The following is a 27,704-nucleotide window of genomic DNA, read 5'->3' on the forward strand; positions in this document are numbered from 1 at the left end:
AACAGATATATATATATATATTATTTCTTCTTAATTTCCCTTTGTTTATTTTTCAAGACTTCTCTCTCCACTTTACTACTCTTTCTACTATTTTTGTGATTGAGTTTACTTTTGTTAGTGAGAACTTGTGGATGTCGTATTGCCATCTTCCACTGATTTTAATATGACACAGCCTGAGGAGAACCCTCTTGTTGTTCGTACATTACATGGGCTCTTACAGAGACTGAATCCACTACTTGGACATACTGCTTCTATGGGCAGAGAAATGGTCAATGCACCTGTTATGGAAGGTGAGGCAAATGATTTTTTGTTGCTAACTAGGTCTTTGGAGACTAAGGCTAAAAGCTTTAAGGAATTACAGTGGCAGCGATTTAGCTTTAATGCCTATTTGGAGTTAGGTATTGTACCGAGAGGGCTACGTGTTCTTAACATGCCTTGTTTTGGTAATACCTACCCTGAGTTATTGAAAAAATGGCAAGAACTTAATATCAAGCTTGGATTAGATTACATGCATTTAATGAATTAATTTTTATACCTCGAGAGACTGAGTTATGTACTGAGATTAATGAGTTAGAAAAGCAACTAACTGGGATGCCTACTTTCAACAATAATATCTCTTTGTATGATGCAATGCTGGGGAGACTTGATGTACTGGACAAACAATTAGAAGCAACCAAGAAATGAAAGTTACAGCGTGATATAAATGACTTTAATAACTGTCATATTTTCATTTGGCCAAAAGTACCTCGCAATAATGGAGGTATACCCTCTACTAGCAATAGAAACAATCAATATGATTATAATGCCACTTCTAATGATCATTTGCCTGAGACTAATTTGATTCCTGCTGGAAATGAGTCTACTGTGTCTAGTGATCGGCTTGATTCTTCTTCTACGCATGCTCCTGCTATGTCAGTACGTCCTAAAGTGACTAACGTTTCATCAGCGGCTATGGAACAGCATGTGCCAGTTAAACGAGGTGAAAACCAACCAAAGAAAAGTTTTTTGGAGGCTGCACAAGGGCTCAATATCCAGTTACCAGAGAAATTAATACATTTGGAATACAACAGTTTGCAGCCCCATTCCAGATCTAGGGGAACATCCAGGGGCTCAACAACAAGGAGCAAAGCACGCAAATGGTAAATTACTGTGAAATCCCAGCTACTACTAACATTATTGCATCACATACAGGGAATATTTTGTGTTCTGCTTCGGCTGTTGAACTTTTGGGTATGCCTATTTTTTTTCTGTACAAAATACGTATGGTCATATGAGGAATGATTTTAATGTTATGGAAACGGTTGTTCCCTCTGAAATGTTGAATGATGATTGTATTTTTGATGATATGAATAATACTGCTGACCATAAATTAACTAATGATAATGGTGGGACAACTGATACATATGTATCTGGTTTACAGACTCATGTAACCTTGCAGAATGTTAATATTAAAGAGGGGGTTAACCATTTTATAGATGTGGTTCTTACTGATGAATCAGCCAATATAAGTAATAAGGAAATATGACCATCTGTGGTTAACCTCTCTGCATACCAGCTTACTGAATTTTAATTATCGTTGCTATCACGTGGTATTAAGTTAATTCTTTCCTTCACGGATGATGTTGTTAATGCTATCACTGATTTGGGTTTATTTTCTAGGAACCTGAATTTAAAAAAAATATTTGTTGTAGTAGAGCTGATAACATAGGGAACCAATTATTGAGAAATAGTACTTTTATCCCAGTAGGTGACCCTGTTATTTCAGTATTCAACGCTTTATGTAAAGAACAGATACCGAAGTTATACGATACCACTTTTAGTCATAGATATCATAATTTAACCCATTTAGAGCATGAAGCTTTAAAAACTTTACAGAGCAATACACAAATTATTATAAAGGAAGTGGATAAATGTGGAGCAATTGTAATTATGGATACGGAGCAGTATATATGCTCGATGATAGATCTTTTAAATGATGGGTGTACTTTTAAGATTATTGGTAATAGGGAGTTAGATAGTATAATTGGTACAATTAATATGTCTTTGTATGATCTTCAGATGATGAATGATATTAGTCTTGAAATTTTTCACTATTTGATTGTACCCTGCCCCACTATTCCTATTTTATATGGACTCCCGAAGATCCATAAGTCAGTTGAACAACCTCCAATGACACCTATTGTCTCTAGTAGTGGATGGATAACTGAACCAATATCAGTCTATCTCCAGTCTAAGCTAAAGGAATATCTTACATTTGTTCCTAGCTATATCAAAGATAATGGTGATTTTCTCTTCCAACTTTATAATTGGTATGATGGATGTGCATCTCATGATTTCTTGATGGTTACTTTAGAAATAAAATCCTTATTTACTGTCATCCTGAATGCTTATGGGATTGATAACATTAGCAAATACTGAATGAACACTGCCCTGATAATGGTAGGGATTCTGAAACCATCTGTGAACTTTTGGATTTGGTTTTAGAGAATAATGCATTTATTTTTAGCAAACAAATATACCACCAGGTATCAGGGACTGCTATGGGTATGGCTGTAGCAAATACATATGCTAACCTGACCCTAAGTAAGTGAGAAGAGAATTTTGTGTATGGGATGAGTAACCCTTATGCTGATAAGATCCCATTTTTTAAGCGCTTTGTGGATGACATTTTTTTTTTATTTGGGAAGGTGCACCACAAAATTTACATAACTTTTTTATGTATTTAAATAATACTGTTAATTTTCTTAAATTTGAGATGCAATATTCTGCGCAGTCTTTAAGTTTTTTGGACATACAACTCTTGAATACTGAACATGGGATACAAACTATTGTATATAGGAAAGATGGTGCTTTTTTTTTTTGGAGTTTATTTGCAGTTCCTATTTTTCTTTTTTTATATAGGAAGGATGTTCAGGTCAATAAATATCTTCATAAGAGAAGTATGCATGCAGGGAGAGCATTTAAAAGTATTCTAAAGAGTCAATATTTGAGAGTCAGTAGACTCAATACCGAATTTAATGCATGCAATACTCAGATGCAGGAGCTGTCTGAAAACTTTTTGGAGAGGGGCTATAATGCAACAGAAATTGAGACAGCTAGGAGGGAAGTGCTGGAGAATAGGGTCTCTCTTGCTAAACCTTATATTTTTGCTCAAGAAAATCTTGATGTTAATAATCGCAGCAAGGCTCAACCCCTTAGATACCTAATGACATACAGTAGAATTAGTAAAACTGTTGAGAATATTATCAGAAAGAATTGGTTTATTTTAAAATCTATACCTGGCCATGAAAATTGGCTTCCGGAACAACCTCTGTTTAGTTATACGAACTGTAACAACTTAAAACGCTTGTTATGTTATAAGGACTTTGCTTTGAATAAAATACAAGGCAATGAATTTAATAGAATAGGTACATTTCCATGCTATAATTGTTCTTGCTGTAATAGTACTAATTCATGTCCTGAGTTTATACATCCTAATAGTGGTAGAAAGTTTACCTTCCACTCTACAGCAACATGTAATACTTCTAGTATTATATATCTTGCGACATGTAACAAGTGCCTAGGTTTTTTATGTGGGAAAATCAACTAGGCGATTAAAGGACAGAATTACTGAACATAGGTCAGAGATCCGTAGGAATGTTTGTAGCAATTCACTTGCTTACCATATTTCCCAGATGGGTGCTGAACATGAATTTGATTTTAGAGTTATGTCTATAGTCTACTTTGATATTAGGCATGGTGACCATAATAATATTGTGGACACCAAGGAATATGAATGGATAGTTAGGCTTCAAGCCGATAAAGGTCCAGGATTAAATAAGCAGGTTACTTTGAAACCTGTCTTGGAAAAAAAAAAAACAGGAAAATTAAGAAGAAATGAAATATATATATATATATATATATATATATATATATATATATATATATATATATATCTGTTCCTGTTTTTGTTATCTCTGTTTCTTTAAGAGTTGGGTGTTCACTCTATTTAATTAATGGCTGTGTCACATGTTTTTACTATAAATATTAGTTTGAGTTTTAATTTTTGTAAGACACTGAAGAAGGATTATTTGTATATCCGAAAGCTTTCGCACTTTTAATAAATTGTGTTTGGCTCGACATTGTGGAGAGAATACTTCTTTGTTGCTGTTGCTTTTGTACTTCTGTCTCCACTTTACTACTCTTTCTACCATTTTTGTGATTGAGTTTACATTCCCTATGGTAGCCAGACTGTACTGCATGATATGTTATTGATACCAGACTGACATCAAACAGGTGGGATGGATTACTGTTAACGTCTAGTGCCCATGTTGTGTCGGGTCCTGGGTATGGGACTTAAAACAGTTGGTATTTTATTGCAGGGCAAACCTGTTTGACTGGGGGGGGGGGATATCAATACATACAAGATGTATGTTGCTTGGGACCCCTCACCCCCATTAACGGTGCATGTGGTCATATATTTATTTATGTTCTCTTTTATATCTATATATGGATGTATGCATATATATATATATATATATATATATATATATATATATATATATATATATATATATATATATATATATATATATATATATATATATATATATATATATATATATATATATATATATATATATATATATATATACATATATATATATATATATATATATATATATATATATGTATATATATATATATATATATTTATATATACACACATATATTTAAATATATATATATATATATATATATATATATATATATATAGATATATGTATAGGTTCATAGGTTCATACTAGGCTATCTGCCCTAGCGCATTTATAAGCCTAGCCAGAATGTGTTTGGCTTCGCCACCCATTTTAAATTTATTTTGCTATGCCCTTTTCGAGAGGTTAGTATACTGTGCCTCTGTCTAACAGTGACACAGAAGTGATACCCGGGGTAAACCTACGATCTCCCATCCACTCATCAGGATTCCTCTTGAAGAGAGTCAATGAGGGACTCTGCCTAACCTGGACTGGGATTTTATTCCTGAGTGAAGGGAGCCTCTGGGTTATGAATCTGTCCCTCCAGCATGTCCTATTTATTTCAGTGCTGAGGTTCAAGTCTCTTGAGTGCGTAGCTCGATGGGATTTGGATTTTCTGAGGTGCAGCATGTCCATTAATTCCGGGTTGGACATGGCTTTATACGTCAGGCACAGATCACCTCTGAACAGGCGGTATGCCAATGAGTAGAGCTGGAGTTTCTTTAACCGGGCAGCATATGGCATCTGTTTGAGCCCTTTGATACTCTTGGTGAGGTACATTTGGTGTCTTTCCAGTTGCTGCAGGTGTCTGGTAAGGTACATCCCAAAAGGGGCATTGTACTCAATTATGGGCCTGATGAGGGATGAGTAAAGAGGCACGATGACCTCCCCTGATCTAGATGTGAATCCCTTCATGATTAGGTGGGCTATATAAAATGTTTTTCTAATCACTTTGGCCACGTGGTTGTCAAATGAGAGATTGCTATCAACTTGGGTCCCCAGGTCCCTAATTACTTCTTCTGTACTTAATGGATTACCACCTATGTGGTAATTTGTGGGCACTGTTTTGCCAAAGGGATGACTATACACTTTTTGGCATTTAGCTTGAGGCCATGGCTCTGGCACCAGTTGTCTGTTTCTATGAGGCCCTTTTGGAGGATGCTTGTGTCGGCTGGAGAGTCGATTATGGCACCCAGTTTGCAGTCATCTGTGAACTTGGTCAGCCACAGTCCTTCCGTGTTGGCCTGCACCTCCGAGAAATATATACCGAACAAGAGAGGTCCCAGGACTGAGCCTTGTGGGACAACACTTGTAACTGGTTTGGAGTCTGACATGGCTCCAGCAATTCTAACCATGTGGGTTCTGTCCTTGAGCCAGTTTGCAATCCATCTAGTAACATAGGGGTTTATATTTAAGCTGGTGAGCTTATCCATAATGCCAGTGGGGTATTGTATCGAAGGCTTTTGAGAGGTCCAGGTAGGCTGTGTGGACCACCTTCCCCTCGTCAATGGCCTTGGTGACTGTTTCAAAGAAATCAACCAGGTTTAAGAGGCAGGATCTGCCCTTAACAAAGCCGAACTGGGTAGGATCCAGTGTTTGTAGGTCCCCAATATCTTTATTTATGAGGTCCATGATGATCCTTTCCATAGCTTTGCAGACCAAGCTAGTCAGGCTTATGGGGCAATAGTTTCCAGGATCCGTTGAGGCACCACCTTTATGGAGAGGGACCACTGTTGCTGTATGCCACTCTTTGGGCACATATCCTGTAGTAAGGCTGAGATTGAACAGTAGTTTTATGTTTGGGTTTAGCTCTTCTTGGAGTTCATGTAGGACACAGCCCGGGACACCATCTGGTCCCATTGATGCTGTGTTTTTGCTTTGGAGAGGCGGCTCTTACCTGAGCATCTGAGATGTCAGGGGGGCAGCACTCTGCTGGGATAGATATTTGCCCTTTTGGTGGGGAGGGGGGGAGTTTGCGCTGAACCTGTCAGCTGGGTTGTTGGCAATGTCTGTGGGTTCGGTGTATTTTTTGTCATTTTGGACTAATTCTGAGCATATCTGGGAATTACCACCCAGGTTCCTAACATAACTAAAGAAAGCCTTGTGGTTATCCTTAGTGTCCTGTGCAATTTTTCTCTCAAAACTGGCCTTAAACAATTTTATGTGTGCCCGTAGTTTTTTGCTAATACTGATCAGTGATGCCTTCCCTTTTTGGGATTTTGCTCTATCATTTAGTAGCTTCCTCCTTCTATTGTATAGTTTGTTTATGGCTGGGGTCCACCAGACAGGACGTCTGCCTTTGGAAGATTGGGTCTTGTTTTTATTTGGGATCGCATGATCCATGCATTCCTGAAGGTGTTCATAGAATGCGTTTATAAAGGATTCTGCGGTCTGGGCCATATTTTCCACAGGCCTGCGGTTTTGAAGGATTCCACCTCAGTTTTGAGGAGTGTGAAATTTGCTTTAAAGAAGTTTTTCACTGTGGTTTTCTGGGCAGGGGGTGGGGTCGGGATGTGAATATCCAGTGAGATTAGTTTATGGTCTGATCTTACCAGTGAGGGATACACTTCTGGTCTGGAGCATAGAGTTCCCATGTTGGTGATGATCAGGTCCAGTATGTTTTCCCCTCTTGTGGGAGTGGTAACAAGTTGTTCCATAGCATTTGAGTTTATAAATTCTAGGAACCTTTGGGCTAGGGTGTTGGAGCTAGAGTAATGCTCCCAGTCCATGTTTGGGTAGTTGAAGTCGCCCAATATAATGGTGTTTGGAGAGACTTTCATATTTTCCAGTGTTCTCAGGAAGACCGAGTGGGGTACCTGGGTTTGGGAGGGTGGTCTGTAGCAGGCTATAAACTGGAAGGCAGTTTTACCCACTGTTAGTTGCACATGGATAGTCTCTGATGCTTCGTGCTTTGCCACCAACCTGGAGGTGTGGGTATCTTTGATGAATATCGATACTCCCCCTCCTTTTGTGGTTCGGTCCAAGTTTTGGGGCCGAAAAGCATGGTATGAGGTATAACCTGGTAGTGCTGGGGTGCTCTCGGGAGCCTTGAACCAGGTTTCTGTTACTGCACAGATATCGATGTTCTCCATGCTAAGGAGAGTTTCAAGTGCGTGCATCTTGAGGTTTAGACTTCTGGCATTGAGTAGCATTACTCTTAGTTTCTTATCCCTTGTGATACCTATGGAGGTGGGTTTGTCTTTTGAGCCTTGCCTAAAAAGGCACTATGGGGGTAGCAAGAGCCTTTGCCTATATCCGAAAGCCCAGGGGTGACAGGTGCAAGCCGTCCCTAGTGAAGCATCGTTGCTTGTCGAGCATATCATCCCAAGCTGACAGGCATTGGATCCCCTTTGAATGACACCAGTACTTAAGCCAATTGTTGAAATTGATCATCTTGTCTTCATATTGTGGCATCATTCTTGGTGAGGGTAAGATGCTACTCAAGGTCAGGGTCATACCGGCCTGGGCTACATGCTCAGAGAGCTCCTTTATGTCTCTTTTCATGTAGTCCAGGGAGGTACGTCTCAGGTCATTCACACCAGCATGGACAATGACTGAGTCATATTTGTACTTGCCTTGGAGTGACCTGAGTGCTTGTGTTATGTGGCGGATCCTAGCGCCCGACAGGCTGCTCACCGTGACCCTCTCCTTGTTCAGCCTGGTGAGCGGGACATCAGTGTGCCTGACGATAGAGTCACCTATTACAAGTGTATCAGGTGTGTTGTTTAGTCTTAAGGGCTGTGACTGTTTGGCACACTGGCTTTGTGAGATATGTGTTGCACGTGTTTTGTTTTGGGGTAGCGGCTGCTTGGGTGTCTGCTTTGGAGGTCTCTGCTGCTTCAGCAGATCTTTATTTAGACCTCAGTATGTTTTTGTGTGATTATGAGTTTGGTTTGCTGTCGTGGTAGGTCTATGTGAGACTGGAATTGTAGTGAGTGTGGACTCTATAGTCAGCAACTGATGTCCCACTCACCAGGCTAAACAAAAATCGAGCTGCCTGTCAGGTGCCAGGATCCACCACATAATCCACACTCATTCTCCACAAGTACAAATATGACTCTGTCAAATATGACTCTGTCATTGTCCATGTTGGTGTAAACAGCCTGAGACATACCTCTCTGGACTACATGAAAAGAGATATGGAAGAGCTCTCCGATCTTGTAGCCCAGGCAGGTATGATCCTAGCCCCAAGTAGCATCCTGCCATCACCCAGAATGATACCACAGTACAAGGACACAATGATTGACTTCAACAATTGGCTAAGCTTCTGGTGTCATTCTAAGGGGATCCAGTATCTGTCTGCCTGGGATGACATGCTCGACAGACCACGATGCTATGCCAGAGATGGCCTGCACCTGTCGACCCTAAGATTCCAGATACTGGCTAAGGCTCTTGCCGCCCCTATAGTGCCATTTTTAGGCAAGTTTCAAATGACAAATTCACCACCGTAACAGGAACAGGCAAGCAAAAACTTAGGGTAATGCTACTCAATGCTAGAAGATTAAATCTCAAAATGCACTCACTTGAGGCACTCCTTAAAATGGAGAACATCGATATCTGTGCAGTGACTAAGACCTGGCTCAAGGCTCTAAAGAGCTCCCCTGCATTACCAGGCTATAACTCATACCACACTTTATGGCCATCTAAACTGGACCAGAAAACCAAAGGTGGAGGTGTGCCATATGCATTAAGGATATCCACACCTCCAGGCTAGTTGCGCAGCATAATGCATCCAAGGTTATCCAAGTGCAACTAACTCTGGGCAAACTACAATCCAAATTGTAGCTTGCTACAAATCCCCCACCATGCCCCAGGATTCCCACTACTCTTTTCTTGATATACTGGAAAATATTAGGTTTCACCCATACACCCTAATAATGGGCGATTTCAACTATCCCACCATTAAGTGGGAAAACTACTCATGTAACCTCAGCTTTGGCCGGCTAACAACTTGTTATATTCAACTGGACGTATAAGAGAATTTAAGTACCTTTATCTGCTTTTTTTTTCAAAAAAATACAGTATTTAAAATTGATTTTAACTGTGTGGAAAGAATATTAAGCAGAACTGCAAGGTTTCAGTCTGCTCTTCAGTGTAGAAGAAATATTAACTGAACTGGTAGTTAGTCAGTGTTTGCTGAATTTTATTTGCTAGTAATTACAGGTGTGGGGGTAGTCACATTCTTTGATTTCCGTGTCCTTGCCTATTTAAGTGGTACATGTGAAATATTTTCTGCTTAAAACCTCAGCTTTGGCTAACAACTTGTTATATTCAACTGGACATAAGAGAATTTGTACCTTTATCTGCTTTTTTTTCCAAAATTACAGTATTTAAAATTGATTTTAACTGTGTGGAAAGAATATTTAGCTGAACTGCAAGGTTTCAGTCTTCTCTTCAGTGTGAGAGAAATATTAACTGAACTGGTAGTTAGTCAGTGTTTGCTGAATTTTGTTATTTGCTAGTAATTACAGGTGTGGGGGTAGTCACATTCTTTGATTTCCTGTCCTTGCCTATTTAAGTGGTACAGTGTGAAATATTTTCTGCTTAAAAACCTCAGCTTCTAACAACTTGTTATATTCAACTGGATTATAAGAGAATTTATACCTTTATCTGCTTTTTCAAAAAATACAGTATTTAAAATTGATTTAACTGTGTGGAAAGAATATTTAGCTGAACTGCAGTTTCAGTCTGCTCTTCAGTGTGGAAGAAATATTAACGAACTGGTAGTTAGTCAGTGTTTGCTGAATTTTGTTATTTGCAGTAATTACAGGTGTGGTAGTCACATTCTTTGATTTCCTGTCCTTGCCTATTTAAGTGGTACAGTGTGAAATATTTTCTGCTTAAAACCTCAGCTTTGGCCATAACAACTTGTTATATTCAACTGGACGTATAAGAGAATTTAATACTTTATCTGCTTTTTTCAAAAATACAGTATTTAAAATTGATTTTAATGTGTGGAAAGAATATTTAGCTGAACTGCAAGGTTTCAGTCTGCTCTTCAGTTTGTCCCACCCACCCTCCTTGTTTTTGTTTTGGTGTTAATCATGGGCCTTGCAGCTGCCCCCTCTTGTAAATTGGTTGGATACTCCTTCTGGGCCCATCTCATTTGCTCACTCAACTGAGTGCAGTGAGATATTTCTGATTTCAGGCACTCTACTGTGTACAAAGAGAGCATCTGGGAAAAAAAAATTAAGCTTGTTTCCTGCCTTTCCTGTTAAGTGGTATAGACTATTTGTAGGCTTTTGAGCCCCAAGCCCTTCTGTGTTGGAGGAAGCCTTCTAGCTTAGTTTTTTCCATATAACTAGCCAGTTTTCTAGTTTCAGCACTCAAATCTGTTTCTTTGATCTCAGCACTTGTTCAGAAATAAAAAAATAATTTTAATCTGCTTTTACTGTACTTGTGTTTCTACCTACTTTTTACTTTTGCATCATCTTAAAAGTACTCAATTGTATTTATTACTGTTTGGTGTAACTCATTCTAAGCCTTCTGGTTTAAACACTTGGGCTTGGACCAGTTGTTTTGCACTGAGAGGGTTTGTGGTCTGCACTTAGTGGCAGAACAGGTAGCTTACATCCTTCTAGGTTGGGAACTGCTGATTGAGGGCTCAGTGTCTGTTATTCTAAAAGTGTATTAATTCTGGTTTAAGCACTTAGGCTTTCAGGCCAGTTATTTTACATTAAGAGGGTTCGTGGTCTGCACTCTTGTGGGAGGAGAGGCTGGACTCTGCCCTCTGAGCTGGGAATTTCTGATTAAGGCTTATAGTGCATGCATATCTGAACTGCTTCTTACTGAAGTTGGTGCGCTTGTTTGCTGTGGCATAGACTGGATTCGGGCCTGCTGGATCTAGCTTTGTTTGTGTAACTTGAGCACTAATCCAGGCATTCTCTAAAGTATTCAATTGTATTTATTACTGCTTGGTAGTAACTTGATTAAAGTTTAGCTGTCATTCTAAGTCTTTTGGATTAAGCACTTGGGCTTCAGACCAGTTGTTTTACATTAGGAAGGTTTGTGGCATGCACTGTGGTGGCAGGACAGGTAGCTTTCATCCTTCTAAGTTGGGAACTGCTGATTGAGAGCCCAGTGTCTGTTATTCTTAAAGTGTATTAGTTCTGGTTTAGGCACTTGGGCTTCAGGCCAGTTATTTTACATTAAGAAGGTTTGTGGTCTGCACTCTTGTGGGAGAAGAGGCTGGACTCTGCCCTTCTGAGCTGGGAATTTCTGGTTAAAGGTTTATAGTGCCTGAATATTTGAACTGTATCTTACTGAAATTGGTACACCTTGTTTGCTGTAGCATAGACTAGATCCAGGCCTGCTGAATATAGCTTTGTTTATATGCTTGTTGTTTGTTTGCTTGTTATTTCCCTGGAACGCTAAACGCGGCTTCTCAGTGCTTCTGTGGCTCACTAGTGATATCTGCATTGCTTACTGTACTTATTTCCTTGTTTCACTTGAAAGAAAGTTACTGTTTGTCGTTTTTTCATTTAAGTTACCTGTAACACATTGCACTTAAGTTACCTGGCACTTGCTCACTAAAGCAATTATATAAGTCAGCACTAAAAATTAAAAGCACTACACCCTCACTCCCCACTGGCCCTAGTTTTCAATTATTAAGGAATTCCCAATATTATTCTAGCATGTCCAAAGGTCAGTTGTCAATCTCCTCTCCGGTCCAGCTGGTGAATCTGGGAATCTTGAGGCAATGTTACAACTGCCTCATGTACACAGACAACCTCTCCTCCTCCCAACAAATTCCAACACATGTGAGAGATGCAACCATATAGCCAAACTGGAGGCTAAGCTCTCTCAACTCAGTACTGGCATAACCAGTCAGGAGGAGAAGGAAACCATACTCACTACAATTCCAGTCTCACAAAACCTACCACGACAGCAAACCAAACACATAATCACAAAAAAACTGAGGCTCTAAATAAAGATCTGCCAAAGCAGAGACCTCCAAAGCAGACACCCAAGCAGCTACCAAAACAAAACACGGCAACACATATCTCACAAAGCCAGTGTGCCAAACAGTCACAGCCCTTAAGACTAAACAACACACCTGATACACTTGTAATAGGTGACTCTATGTCAGGCACACTGACGCCCCCACCAGGCTGAACAAGGAGAGGTCACGTGAGCAGCCTGTCGGGGGCTAGGATCCGCCACATAACACAAGCACTCAGGTCACTCCCAAGTACAAAATGACTCACTTGTCCCTGGGTTGAAAAAAGTTGGTTTTTTTTTCATGGGTTTTTTGGGGGCAAGGGGGCTAATTTTTTTTTGGGGGGGGGTTACAGGGTTCCTTAAAAATTTAAACGGGGGAATTTTTTAAGGCTTTTTTTTCTCAATTGCTTAACCTGTGTAGGCATTGCTTACCCCCAGTGCAAACAGGCTTAAGCTGCTTACTGCTGCTTAAAAGTGCTTACTCCCGCTTACCCCCATGCTAATTTCTTTAAAAGAAAAGACAAAAGTCTTGATAGGAAAGTGGTGATAAAGGAGCACAAAGAGGGAAAGAAAGTAGGGAAACTAGCTAGGGATGTGCAGGAAGGGTGTAGGGAAGATCCATAGCTGCCTATTTCTTCTACAGCAACAGCTGTGCATATACACTGAATTTGGAGATAGATTTGGACACTCAAACCCCTATGTTGTGAAACCAATTAGACGAGATTGCATGTATCCAGTGGATATGTGTGCGAAATGGACATCTATGTAAGGGGCGAGATTTTTTTTTGGTTACAGATTGCCCTTTTTTTTTCAGGTGAGAGTGGAATGTTGGGGAGGGATAGTAGGTATATTAGGTAGGTTGGGTAGGTTAACAGACAAGACAAACAAGACACATACAGGGGTTGTATATGACACATGTGGGGGTTAAACACCTTAATGGTGAGGGGTGTTGGGAAGTCAGAATCCCATGAGCCCCATACTGGAAACAGTGGGACTGAGGTCCCCACCCATGGGCAGTCACCACTGCACCTTCACAGTCCCATATGTGGCTGTGGTGGGGGCTGAGTCGGAGAGCCAGGCCAACCCTCTAGTTATGACATGTGGCCCTTGAGCTGGCGTAGCAGATCTCCAAACTGCTGGTTGACCTCACTACTTACCATGACCAGGTCCTGGCGACAGGTCACAGGTTCTTGTCTGTGCCCACTCCTGGTGGGGAGCCCCATCCTCTGAGGTGGTTCCACCCGAAGGTGATACAGGACCAACAGAGGAGGTCCCAGGTTTGGCCCCAGACATGCTGGTGCCCAGTGCCACAGCCAGCTGAGGTGCTCTGGTGTTTGTGTTTTATCAACATATGTGGGTTAGTAATAGTCAACACATTCCAGGATTAGGTATAACAGCATGCATAGATATTCCCATTAAGCCAGACACCAGATATGGAACAGTTGCATAGCAAACAGAACACATGCATATATGGGACCACAGTGGTAATTACAACAGCATACAGGTACATTGATGGCACCATGCCACCATTGTGGGAGTATTTCAACATAGCACACGTATAGAAACAGATTTAAATAATTGTCGAACAATAGGACATATGTCCCAACATTACAGTTAAGTCAGCATATACCAGTTGAGTTGGGTATTTAGTTTATTGTTGCAGATATGGTGGGGGGGAAGATGTCAATTAACAACTAGTATATTCATGTAGTTCGCATCACTTTCCTAGTCAGTGCTGTTATTTGTACCTTACAAGTATTAGTACACTACCCTATTGCCTTACTTTGGACAGTGGTATGGCTGTTCACGACTATATACATGAACTGGTTTTACCTGCAGTATACACCTCTTACCCGGTATACCTATGGAGGAATTGTTTGTTGACACTAACTTTTTCTACACATACTCCCAGATTCCAGGTTGATGTTATGCACATACCTGTCCATTTCATTTTGCACAGACTCTGGGCATGCCTTGACCAGATGCAGGTGAACCAGGACATATTTAGACTATTGCCCTCTTAAACCTTTAGTGATGTACAACACTCTTATACAGGATTTCCTAGACAGTTATATTATGTAGCACAGTGTGGGTGACAGTGATGAGTAATGCCTTATTATTCAGAGCAACTGCAACAATAGCTTATCAGTGACAGTGGCAAGCACTAGGTAGCCTATCTACCACAATAGTGGTTTATGGCCCAGAAATTGTAGTTTATTGGCTGTTTGGGCAGTTTTTCCATATCTTTCAACTTTATGAATTAAAAGCCAACATTTGCACTTGTTTCCTACCTTTCCTGTAACTAGTCTAGTCCAGATACAGATTTGCTATATACGGGACTGTTTGTAAGCTTCTAAACCCCCCAAGCCTTTTTGTGTTGGAGGGAAGCATTCTAGCTTATCACTGGGAGTGGTAAGCACTAGGTAGGCTATCTACCACAAGATCCAGGTACAGACTCTTAGTTTTAGCACTTGAATTTGCTTATTCGTGCTCAGCACTTGTTCAGAATGTTGTTAGCACTAAATAAGCTACAAATTACTACATCACTCAACCTTTCTCTTTACCTAGTGGAAACAGTTTTTATACTTTTTTCTTTTGCTTGCTTAGAGAAAAACAACTCTTATACTCACTTTCCTCACTTGTCTAGAGGAAATTATTTTTTTATTTAGGGATGTCCAAGTGTCAGCTTCCATTGTTCTCTCCTGTCTATCTGATGAATCTGGGCATCTTGTGGCAATGTAGCAATTGCCTCATGTACAAAGACAACCGTCTCCTCATACCACCCAACACCACAACCTGTGAGAGATGCAGTTATCTAGTCAAACTGGAGGTAAAGCTCTCTCCAACCAAGACTGAACTTGCCAGTCAAGAGGAGAAGGTAAACACTTACATCACACCACACCCATCACATAGTCCCACTAAACCTACACCACCAAAATCCACACATAGAAACACAAAACATTTGCAGAGGCTCTCAATAATAATCTGCTCAAGCAACAGAGACCTCCAAAACAGAAACGCAAGCAACCTCCACCCCTAATACAACCCAAAATGACACATAGCCCACAGACTCAGTGTGCCAATAAACCACAGCCCATAAGGCAAACCAACGTACCCAACGCACTAGTCATAGGTGACTCTATAGTCAGGCACACTGATGTCCCACTCACCAGGCTAAACAAAGAGAAGGTTACCGTCAGCTGCCTGTCAGGTGCCAGGATCCACCACATAATCCACACTCACATGTCACTCCACAAGTACAAATATGACTCTGTCAAATATGACTCTGTCATTGTCCATGTTGGTGTAAACAGCCTGAGACATACCTCTCTGGACTACATGAAAAGAGATATGGAAGAGCTCTCCGATCTTGTAGCCCAGGCAGGTATGATCCTAGCCCCAAGTAGCATCCTGCCATCGCCCAGAATGATACCACAGTACAAGGACACAATGATTGACTTCAACAATTGGCTAAGCATCTGGTGTCATTCTAAGGGGATCCAGTATCTGTCTGCCTGGGATGACATGCTCGACAGACCACGATGCTATGCCAGAGATGGCCTGCACCTGTCAACCCTAAGATTCCAGATACTGGCTAAGGCACTTGCCACCCCTATAGTGCCATTTTTAGGCAAGGTTCAAATGACAAATTCACCACCGTAACAGGAACAGGCAAGCAAAAACTGAGGGTAATGCTACTCAATGCTAGAAGATTAAATCTCAAAATGCACTCACTCGAGGCACTCCTTAAAATGGAGAACATCGATATCTGTGCAGTGACTAAGACCTGGCTCAAGGCTCTAAAGAGCTCCCCTGCATTACCAGGCTATAACTCATACCACACTTTTTGGCCATCTAAACTGGACCAGAAAACCAAAGGTGGAGGTGTGCCATATTCATTAAGGATATCCACACCTCCAGGTTAGTTGCGCAGCATAATGCATCCAAGGTTATCCAAGTGCAACTAACTCTGAGCAAACTACAATCCAAATTGTAGCTTGCTACAAATCCCCCACCATGCCCCAGGATTCCCACTACTCTTTTCTTGATATACTGGAAAATATTAGGTTTCACCCATACACCCTAATAATGGGTGATTTCAACTATCCCACCATTAAGTGCTAAAACTACTCATGTACCAACTCCTTCGCTCACATTGCTTACACCTACTAAGCTGGGCTGTGCAATGCTTAGCATTGCTTAATATTTAATTTGCATTATATTTGCTTTTTGCATTGATTTAGTATTCATTACATGTTATATATGTGTTTGGTATCCATGATTCATGTGTACGTGCACTGTATGGGGACCTTGCATTAATTAGGGGATTTCAACACTTTATTACAATGACACCTCACATCTAGGCTTACTGCAGTACTCAAGTTCACATATTTATGTTATGTAGTAAGTTATACAACATAAGACTGTATATAGATTCCTTTCACATGTTCAGTTTGATTTTCCTATAGTAAGGATTTGTTTGGTGATACCTCAGTCTTTTGCATTGTGGTGATGGCTTAATGGTTAACTACTGTGACCATAGTGTACAGGGTCCTGGATTCAAGACCTACAAAGGCTGGTTATTTTGTTTCTGGTCAGAACAGAGGCTGTTGCATACAGAATGATTAAGGCACTTTTAAGCAATTGTAAGTGGGTGTGTGTGAGTTTGCACGAAGGTAAGCAATGCTAACCTCCAGTTAAATATGCTTACAGAGTATTAGCTTCAATATTGCTTAATCTGTGTGTGCATTGCTTGCCCCCATGCAAACGGGCTTAAACCTGCTTAGTATGGCTTAAATATGCTTACTAGTGCATATACCCACTTACCACCGCACTAATTTAGACAGTAATGTCTAATGGTTCTTGGGAAGGTGGTGGGTTTGGAAACTGTATGGAGTTATCATTCATTACACATTTTACCTTCCATTTGTATCACTGATTTCTGTGTACATATACTGTATGGGGCACTTGTAACTATCTGTGGACTTTGCAACATTATGAAAATGACACCTCACATCTGCATTTAATGCAGTACTCCAGTTCACAAATATATGTTACTTAGTAGGTTATGCAACTAAAAATAACAGTCTAGATCTCATTGTTTTTAAACCTTGACTCTCTTAAAGAACTTCTATTCAGGCTTTTCAGCTTGACATAATTAATGTATAGCTATATAACTGTGTGGGTCTACTTCAGAATGTCGACCATTCAGAATGACAACTTTCATATGGCCGACACCATATGATCGACATTCTGAAAGACCAACAATCTGAAATAGCACCCTTTACCTACCTGTAAACACAGTAAAACTGTGTTATGCAAGGGAGCAAGCACCCCTGCACCCCCCACACTCCCTGCTACTTAAATATGCCCCCTTGCACCCCCCACACCTCCTGCTACGAAAATATTCTCATACTGAGATCACACTACAGTGCAGGAAAGGGGAATCTCCCAGTCCCTTACTGTAGCGGGATCTCTGCTATCATTTGTCAGCTTTTCAAACGTTCGCTCATATGGTGTCAGCCATAAGAGTTTCGAACATTTCAAAGTTCGAACAAATGAAGTGCTCAAAACTGTGTACAATACTTCAAGTTAAGTCTTAAAAGTATACATCAGTTATATAATATTGTATAGTAACATTTCAGAGACAGAAATTAAAACTTTTTTTTTCATTCAGTAATACATTTAACATGATGTGTACTGGGTCTTATTTTCTGGAACCTTAGCAGGAGCAGAGGCATGTTCTTTGAATCATGGGTTCCAACAATGATGTTGTGTATGACTGCATGTATCAATCTATCTAATGTTTCTATATATACATATATAAATATATATATATATATATATATATATATATATATATATATATGTGTGTGTGTGTGTGTGTATATGCATATATATATATATATATATATATATATATATATATATATATATATAGATATATATATATATATATATATATATATATATATATATATATATATATATATTTATGGAACTACGTCATATGATCGAAAGTTCATATGATCGACAAACTTTTCAGAGAGACCAAAACACCTAAAGCTCAAAACACTTTTTGGTCAAAACTCATAACATCGACACATGACAGTCAAAATATTATGTTGTTTCACCACTGTAGCGCGACCCTGGAGTTAGAATAAATAGATAGCGGGGGGTGTGTGGGGCACAGCCCCCTATAATGGGGGGTGTGGGGGCTATGCCCCCCACATACATAGTAGATTTCACAGATACATGTGGAGAGGTATAAGAGAGATTACAATATTTATCTAAATAATGTGGGGGGCTACACCCCCAAACCCCCCATTGTGGGGGGCTGTGCCCCCCACACACACCCCTAACTGTTTTTTTCGAACTCCAGGGTCGTGCTACAGTGGGGAAAGGGCATAATGCTTTGAAAGTCATGTGTCGATGTTATGAGTTTCGACCAAATGAGTTTTTTCATATGAACATTCGATCATATGAAGTTATGAAGTAGATCCATATATATATATATATATATATATATATATATATATATATATATATATATATATATATATATATATATATATATATATATATATAGAGCTGCGGTGGTGGTGCTGTGGTAGTGTTGTTGGTTGCCTCACAGTAAGACGCTGACCGTTTCGACTCTCAGCTAGAGCGTCTTCTGTGCGGTGACATGCGTGAATGGGCATACCTTCGTTGAAGGTTGTGCGTTAGGGCTGGCAACTCAGCACGTAAAAATCAACTGCCAATCATTAGCGGACCTGAGTTCTGCTGTGGCGACCCCTAACCGGGAAAATCCATAAAACACAACTATATATATATATATATATATATATATATATATATATATATATATATATATATACATACACACACACACACACACACACACACACACACACATGCACATCTAAATATCTTTATCTATGTTTATAAATGCAAATCTCGATTATCAAAAAGAGCAAATGCAAGATATGGAATCTGTGGTAGCAAATCACAAAACAATGAATCACAGGAAAGGATTCTGTCAAGTACTCTGCAGCTGAGGGCAAGTAGCTTTCTTCTTAAGTTTAAAAGTTGAATAAGTGGGATTCCATCCAGTTTATTAAATCAATCATTCTTTAACCAAATTTCATTCAACATTTTGCACCATACCCAAGTATATTCATATATATATATATATATATATATATATATATATATATATATATATATTTACATGCCTTTATCAAACAGTACTAATATCGACGTGCATAACTTCAACACCAAATGATTGACATTATACATGTCAACATGCTACTATGCATGTGCCTAGCATCTGCATTGGTGAATGCAAAAACTTTACAACAAAATGAAAAAGAAAACATAGTTTTTCTCAGGGGGGAACCAAGCCTCCTGTGCCCACAAGTGGTGATCTCTGCCCTCACACCCCCTGCTGATTATATATTTTAACTCCAAAACTTACCAGTTCTTGGGTAAAGGCCAAATTCCCCAAATCCAAGAACTGTCTGATCTACTACTTTTGTTGACAGCTGTTGACCATATGTTTAGTCACCCAAATATTCTTTTCTAAACAGGTGCTGATCAAAGCAGAGTTCAACAAATGCAATAATTTCCATATTTATATGTATATACAGAATTGATCTTCATGTGCATTTATGTTTCTGTTTCCAAGTCTGTCTGTCTGTCTGTCTTCTTATCACTGTCCTTATTTTTAATATACAATAAATTCATTTATCTTCTGGGTGACAGGTCAAGTAGCTTAGCTTTTTTTTTTTTTGCCAGTTTGTGTTACATAATAGCGCTTACAGAATTTGTTGTGGTACCAGCTGCTTTTCTCTAATTTATGGTTAAAGCAATTACCATCAAGTGATGAAATGTCAAGAAATATTAAGACCATTAAGTTTTTATGTGGCTGATGTCTTGTAAACTGCAATCCAAACAGATATGTTGTCCTTCATGGGCTCAGTAAAATTACTTTGATGACTTAAATTATTTTCAGAAAACTCTTCTGCAGACCACTCAAGTAAGTTTAGTGCTTATGCACAAACAATCCACTGAATTGTTTACTTACACTTCTGTGTCTTGTTTTGACTATAATAAACTGCATGAGAACAACTTGCTTTATAACAGATGCAAACTTTGCCAGTTTTTTTATATAAAATTGCATTCAGAGAGATTGATTTTAGTTATATATTCCACAAGACATGCCTGACGTTTGATACTACTCTTATGTAAACTAATTTTACAGCCGTACTATGTGATTTAATCTACAGGTAAAAGAAGAAGACTCCTTAGAAAATAACATCTTTCTGAGTGAACGAGAAGACTGTAACCTAAGCGATAATATAAATGATACTACAAAAGAAAAGTAGTTTAAGGAATTTGCTAAGCTGAAAAAGAAGCTATATTTTATCTCCAGTAAAATATGAAGCAGGGCAACAACGAACCACTCAATGATAAATTATTTATTTTGTATCAGTTTTGAACAAAGCAGTATATTTTGAATTTTCTGTAGAGTTACGTAAGAAAAAAAAAATCAATGAGCTATTTAATATTAGCAGGGAAAAAGCACTGTAGATCCAGTTGAATCTAAAGGAAATGGAGAAAGAAATATAAAACAAAAAGCAACAATTTAGAGTATGAATAATAGTGGCCTTGTTATGCATGTGTTTGTTGTTTCTATAGGCGTGCATGAGGTTGAGTACTTCTGCAAATAAAGTATGTCTGTGCACATCTGAATGCACATGTGTGTGTGTGTGTGTTTGTGTGTGTGTGTGTGTGTGTGTGTGTGTGTGTGTGTGTGTGTGTGTGTCTGTGTGTGTCTGTGTGTGTATGTGCAGGAATGATGCGTTGCCAGAACTACAAGAGTGAGATCATGAAAGCATCCATAAGGCTTACTGAGACTGAAGAGAGTTTCAAAATAATGATGAGTGATATATATATATATATATTTATATATATATATATATATATATATATATATATATATATATAGTGAAGTAGGACAGCAGTTGAAGCAATCCAAGCAAATTAAAAGAAAGAGAGAAAGAGCACTTCATATAAAGACTACTTGGCAAATTCGGAAGGTTATCTTATTGTATATATGTGAGAAAAGTGCAAGAAAATGTCAAAAATAATGAAGGTCTGCATAAATAAAGTAGCTGTTACAAGATAAAAGAAACACTACACTACATAGAAAGAAAAAACAGACTAGCATTTTGATAATAATGTCATTTGAAAATAAATTATTATGCTTTTAAGAGCAGAAGTTAATGAATAAGTTAAATGTACACTGAGTGATGATTGCAGAAGAGGTAGCTTTATTCATTTTATTTAAATAATATAAACAGAAGGCAAACTCTATGTTTTTAGAGAGTAAATCAGATGCAGTTGCCATAAGTAAAATGTTTCCCACTTTCATGCTGTAATCTAGTAAGGTAGAACCTATTCTTGTTGCATTAATGTACATTTTGTTTCAGAGAAGTGGTTCATGAAAGTAAGTTGAGTGGCTATCTCAAACTTACTGTCAAATCCAGTCTCAATAGGTTTTGAAGGAAGGGAGTGCTACAGATATAATGCATGTATGTGATTATTACTGCTAATATATTATTATTAAGATGCTTTACTTGGCATGCATTTCCCATTTCCTTTGTTTTTTTTTCCTTATGAAAGTTACAATGTGAATTTTAAGTTCATTACTTATTGTATGGCCTGAATCAAGTGTGGATTTTAACTACATAGCTTTTAATGCATGCTGATCAATATATTTCAAGTATATCATTTATAAAATATAATTAATAAGACATGACAGCTAATAGCAACAATGTTTTAGAGTTTTAGTAAAGGAATGGATTTTGGAGTATCAGCAGTAATTCCCTAATCATGACCAGTAAAATAAATGTATTAACAGCTAGTTGCATAAGCTGTGTATAGTGGTAGCAGAAACCCTGAAAGGTATTATTACATTTGATGGTATAAGTGTTCTGTCTAAGTCATTAATATGTCCACGATCTAGCAGTGATGATGACTGCAACTATGGATTTTTGGAAGTTAATCAGAAATAATGGAAAAAAAGCAGAAATAGTACATTAATAAACAAATGTGGGGCAACAACTGACACTATAAAATCTTTAGAATGTTTATACAAGTAAATTTATGACCCTGAAATTCCTCTCAAAATTTAATAAAAAAAGAGCTCAAATGTCTTCTAAATCAGCACTGATTTCCAACTCATAGCATGATTTCAGGCATGTCCATGATGCTGATACTACCCTAGCTGATATAGTAGAGGGCATCCTTTTGACCAGCCCAATGGAGCAGTGTCTTGGGCGTCTTCAAAATGTATGACACTGATAATCATTAAAGCTTTCATTTCAATTTAAGCAGCTATGGACTTTTCCTTTGTGCCATGAAGTAGTTTAACAGTTATACAGGAGGCAGACATTTATTTATTTTACATTTTTTTACCAGAAAGTCTGACTTGGAACAAAGCCAATTTTCAGCAGAGACCCAGAGAGAAACACTGCAGATGTATGTCTTTGTAATATGGGAAGAAACCAGACCACCCATAGAAAAACCCATATGAACGCAGGGAAGACATGCAGATTCCATACAGAAGGCACTACAGCTGAGAATCAAACCAGACAATCTCTTGCTGTGAGGCAACAATGCTACCGCTGCACCACTGTGCCATCCAGCCATCAGTCTGTCTGATGGGATAATGATATCTCTTACTCTTTGACAGTGACTGCTATTTTTTCAATCTTTGTAAATGATACACTTAGTAAATGTGAAAGCAAACAGTTGGTCTAACACACTGAAGACTCTATAATCCTCCATGCTGATAGTATAATTGATGCAGTCAATGCTAAGATGTAGTTCAGATTTCACTCATAACAGATATGCTCAAACCTGATGGAATTCCTTTCCATATCTTCAGACTCTAATGAAGGCATACTCAAGCAAGAACCATCTATATGATAATTTTAACACCCCTGTTCTGGGGAAAGATACTTGGGCTATCATTACCAGTTAGGGACTGCCAAACCCATATTCTCAGTCTTCTACATTTCAGGTCTGCACAAGCCTATGTTGCATAGTGGCATTTGACCAACTGGATGCCACCTTTCTTTCTTCCAAAAATGGATAAGCCAGTATTAGTCATTCATGTCCATTCTCCCTTACCTGCATTGTCTAGTGTATGAACTACTAGTTAAACTCTGCTCATCTGAGATTTGCCAGCTAATATCTGACATGCAAGTAATAATACACTGGCTATAATAAATCAAAAATTAGGAAAACTATACTGAGCTGATACATGTTTTCTGACACATTGTTAGATTATGTATTGCAAACATAAGCATCCCTGCTTTTTGTTTAAGATTGTATATGCCTAAACTTAAATACAAAGGTTTGCTGCTTATCATTATGTTAGGAAATACATGTGTTCAGCCTCTTGTAGTTTCAAATGGCTAGAGTTTAGGTGGCAGCTGCCCTTAATTTACTTAAACTTCTATCATAAACATCTTTATTTGCCCAGCTGCCCTATTTCAAGACTCTTGTCTTGTACAATGTTGAAAAGGAACTCATATTTTAAGATGGATGACTGATCTGCTTCCCCAAATGAAAATAATGTAAAATTAGAGACAGAGAAGTACACTTTACTATATATATTAATAAGCTTTACAACTGTCTTACCATCCTTAGTGTGAATAGCTAGTCTAAAGTAGCCTTCTAACAAAGAGGAACTTTCAAAGTAACTTCAATAAATTGGGTAATTAGGTGCAGGACAGAAACTGATTGTGCTCTGGTTACTGATAAGCCTAGTTATTGTTTTTGTGATCAGTCTATGATTATATTTAACTGCATCACCATTTCACTTAACTGACATGAAAAAAAAAACAGTCCATTTAATCTAAAACTCATTTGATAGATACTACATTTTATCAACACTCATTTCACTCACAATTTCATACACACTAAAATACCTCCAAAAGCTTTTTTTGCAGGGGACAAAAAGTAGAGAAAAAAGAATACTCCTTATATGCTGAGTCACTGCTGGTCCACATACTTAAACTTCTAGACATGGTGGAACAGCATAACAGAAGGAATTATGATGGTAAAAATATTGATCAACAGTAATTTGCATTGTAATCCCTATTCTCCAAAACCACACCAGCAGTAATTTTCTATAGCATTTCACACTTCTCAATGTAATGACTGTCTAGCAAATGTAGCATCGAACAAATGCATTTTAGATTAAATAAATGACCAATTAACCCATATCTATAATCTATATCTACCTATCTATCTATCTATCTATCTATGCATGTGTGTGTGTGTGTGTGTGTGTGTGTGTGTGTGTGTGTGTGTGTGTGTGTATATATATATATATATATATATATATATATATATATATATATATATATATATATATATATATGTGTGTGTGTGTGTGTGTGTGTGTGTGTGGATCTACGTCAGTTTATCGAGTTTTCGGAAACTCAAAACTCATATCAGTGAGATAATATATTTGAATTTCCAAAAACATGAACATTAAAAAACAAACAAAAAAAATCCCACAAGAACCACTACACACCTTGCAAATTATATATACCAACTCCAAGATCACACTACATTGAGGAAAAAGGTAACATTCCCAATCCTCACTTCAGTTCGATCATATTGTCTTGTCAAAATGAATTTTGAGTTTCTGAAAACTCGATCAAGGTATATATATATATATATATATATATATATATATATATATATATATATATATATATATATATATATATATATATATATATATATATTTTTTTTTTTTTTTTTCATTTTTGTTCATTTATATAGTTTGCGACTATCATGCTAGCATTCATCAATCTTGTATAAAATTTTTCTGTATAAGATTGTTTTGTTAAGTCTAACTAACTCAGACAAAAAAACCCAGTCAAACTTTATCTTGCAGAGGGGAAAAACATCCACGTAAGGGTGTCACCCCCCCCCCCAACATCCCTCACTGATTTACGCCAACTCTGTGGTTATAAAACCATGGCAAAAACAGGAGAGTAAAGCACTTTTTCTCACTGCTGTTGCATAATAGAAAATGTACCAGTAATGATTCCATTTAAAATAGAGTGAAAGATATGTTTCAAACAGGAACATATGCCTAGTGAGCCGAATCCTTCTTTACTTTATACTAGACCAAGAACTCTTAATGTTTACCAGTGTTATATCTATCATATTTATCTCCATTGTTTTAATCTATATTGCCTAGGTGTTTGCAGTATGATTTGAATATTTTCCCCATGAAACTATATGATGTTTGGTAACAAACCAATTTGTCCAGGGACAACTTCAAGTGAGGGTTAGGTTGAAATAGTAATGGGAATTAAGAGGGTAGGTGAAGAAAAGCTCATTGGGGACAGATGAAAGGGTTAAATGGGTAAGTAGTATAATTGGGAGGAAATTATATACGCGTAGGGAGGGTTTTAATGGGTTTTATGAGAGTGTAACTGGGTATGGAATCACATTTTGGCATTAACTTGTTATGACAGGTTCTACACCTGAAATGACCTGCAGGTATTTTGCAGAACAGGTAGGCCTGGGGGAATAGTGAGGCACATTAGTACTAAGTGAGGTTTTGGCACTTTGGTACTGGGTGATTTTATTTTTTTTTTTTGGGGGGGAGCTATTCTGAGTCATCATGGGGTTTGGTTTGCCTGGATTGGTGGTATAATGGGTTGAGTAGGGAACTGGCATAGGTAGGAACCATGTCATAAGTATAATCTTATAGTCAATTTTTTGCCATCTCAACAATTACTTACCAGGCCACTTTCGGAGTCTGGGCACAATGATTGCAATCTGTCCTTATGTTTGTTACCTTTCTAGTGGTTTGTTGGATTTTTAAATAGTGAACACTAGTATAATTCAGCTGCATGTTTTTATCCATTTTGTTGGTGAGCTTTATACAAAATGAATAAATAAGATGCAGTCATTTTGTGAGGAGTCCATTGGTCATGTTAGTGGTAGATGGAGCAGTAGTAAAGCTTATTTCAGGGCTGAAGGGGTTCCCGGGTGTTACCAATATGCTTGCATGTGAGGAGACAGCTGGTAGTAATGGCTGTAGGTCCCACATATGTATATTGAGAATAACGGCTGAAGGAGCTCTTCAATGGAGGAGGCAGCAGGTACAAATAATGGTCACATGTCCAGATTTTGTAGACAGTCCAGATTTTGCCTCATGTGTTTCATTTGCTCCTCATGGATCCCTTTGTTGTCTGGCAGCAGCTTTGGGTCATTGTCACAGCTAATATCACGCATTAGAAATCAGGGGGTATGCAACATAGTTTTGTTGTTCTGGGTTTGCTTTTACAGTAAAATAATATCTGTAGTTCAGCAAGAGCTGCTGCAAAATGATAAAAAATGGCTGTAGTTTGGACAGCGAGGCACTCTAAGCACAGTAAAGGATAGATGACATGGTGGTTGACAGCCATTCCTGCTAGTGTGCAGTTTTTTAAAAATATATTTGATTCATAGGTTCATAGGTGTTTACTATGCTAATGACCACAAGGGCTTTTTATGCCTAGCTATGCATGCTATATCTTTGACAAGTTGTAATACCCTTGATAAGTGTAAGCACGCGCCTGGGAGATGAACCATTTACAGGTTACCTGTGTCCATTAGAGAAATATGTGCCAAACCAGGGATGAATTTCTGGTTTCCCATCCAATTGTCCAAGTTGCACTTGAATTAGATTAGGGAGGAAGTCTGCTTCACATGGATGGGGAGCCTGTTCCATTGATGGGGTAGTTTCTGGGCTACATAGCTATCTCTCCAGCAGGTCCTATTTATATCACAGGCACAGTTTATGCCTTTAGTATGGGTAATTCTGGTGCTGTTTGTTTTGTAGATATGCAGGAGGTCCCTCAGAGTGGGGTCTGACAATGCCCTATATGCCAGATATAGATCTTTCCTCAAAAGCCTGTAGGAGACAGAATGCAGGGATAGGCCCTTGAGGCAGTCTGCATAGGACATTTTACTTATGCCCTGTATTATTTTAGTGAGAAACCTCTGTGGACATTCCAGGTGTTGGATATGGCTGGTTAGGTACATACCAAAGGGGGCATTGTACTCAATGATAGATCTGATGAATGCCAAATACAGAGGAACAATGACTTCCTTGGACTTAGATGCCATATCCTTGTTTATAAGTTGCACAACATAGAATGATTT

Source organism: Protopterus annectens, chromosome 5.part1 (assembly GCF_019279795.1).
Source record: "Protopterus annectens isolate FY-2018-M chromosome 5.part1, PAN1.0, whole genome shotgun sequence".
Lineage (NCBI taxonomy): Eukaryota > Metazoa > Chordata > Ceratodontiformes > Protopteridae > Protopterus > Protopterus annectens.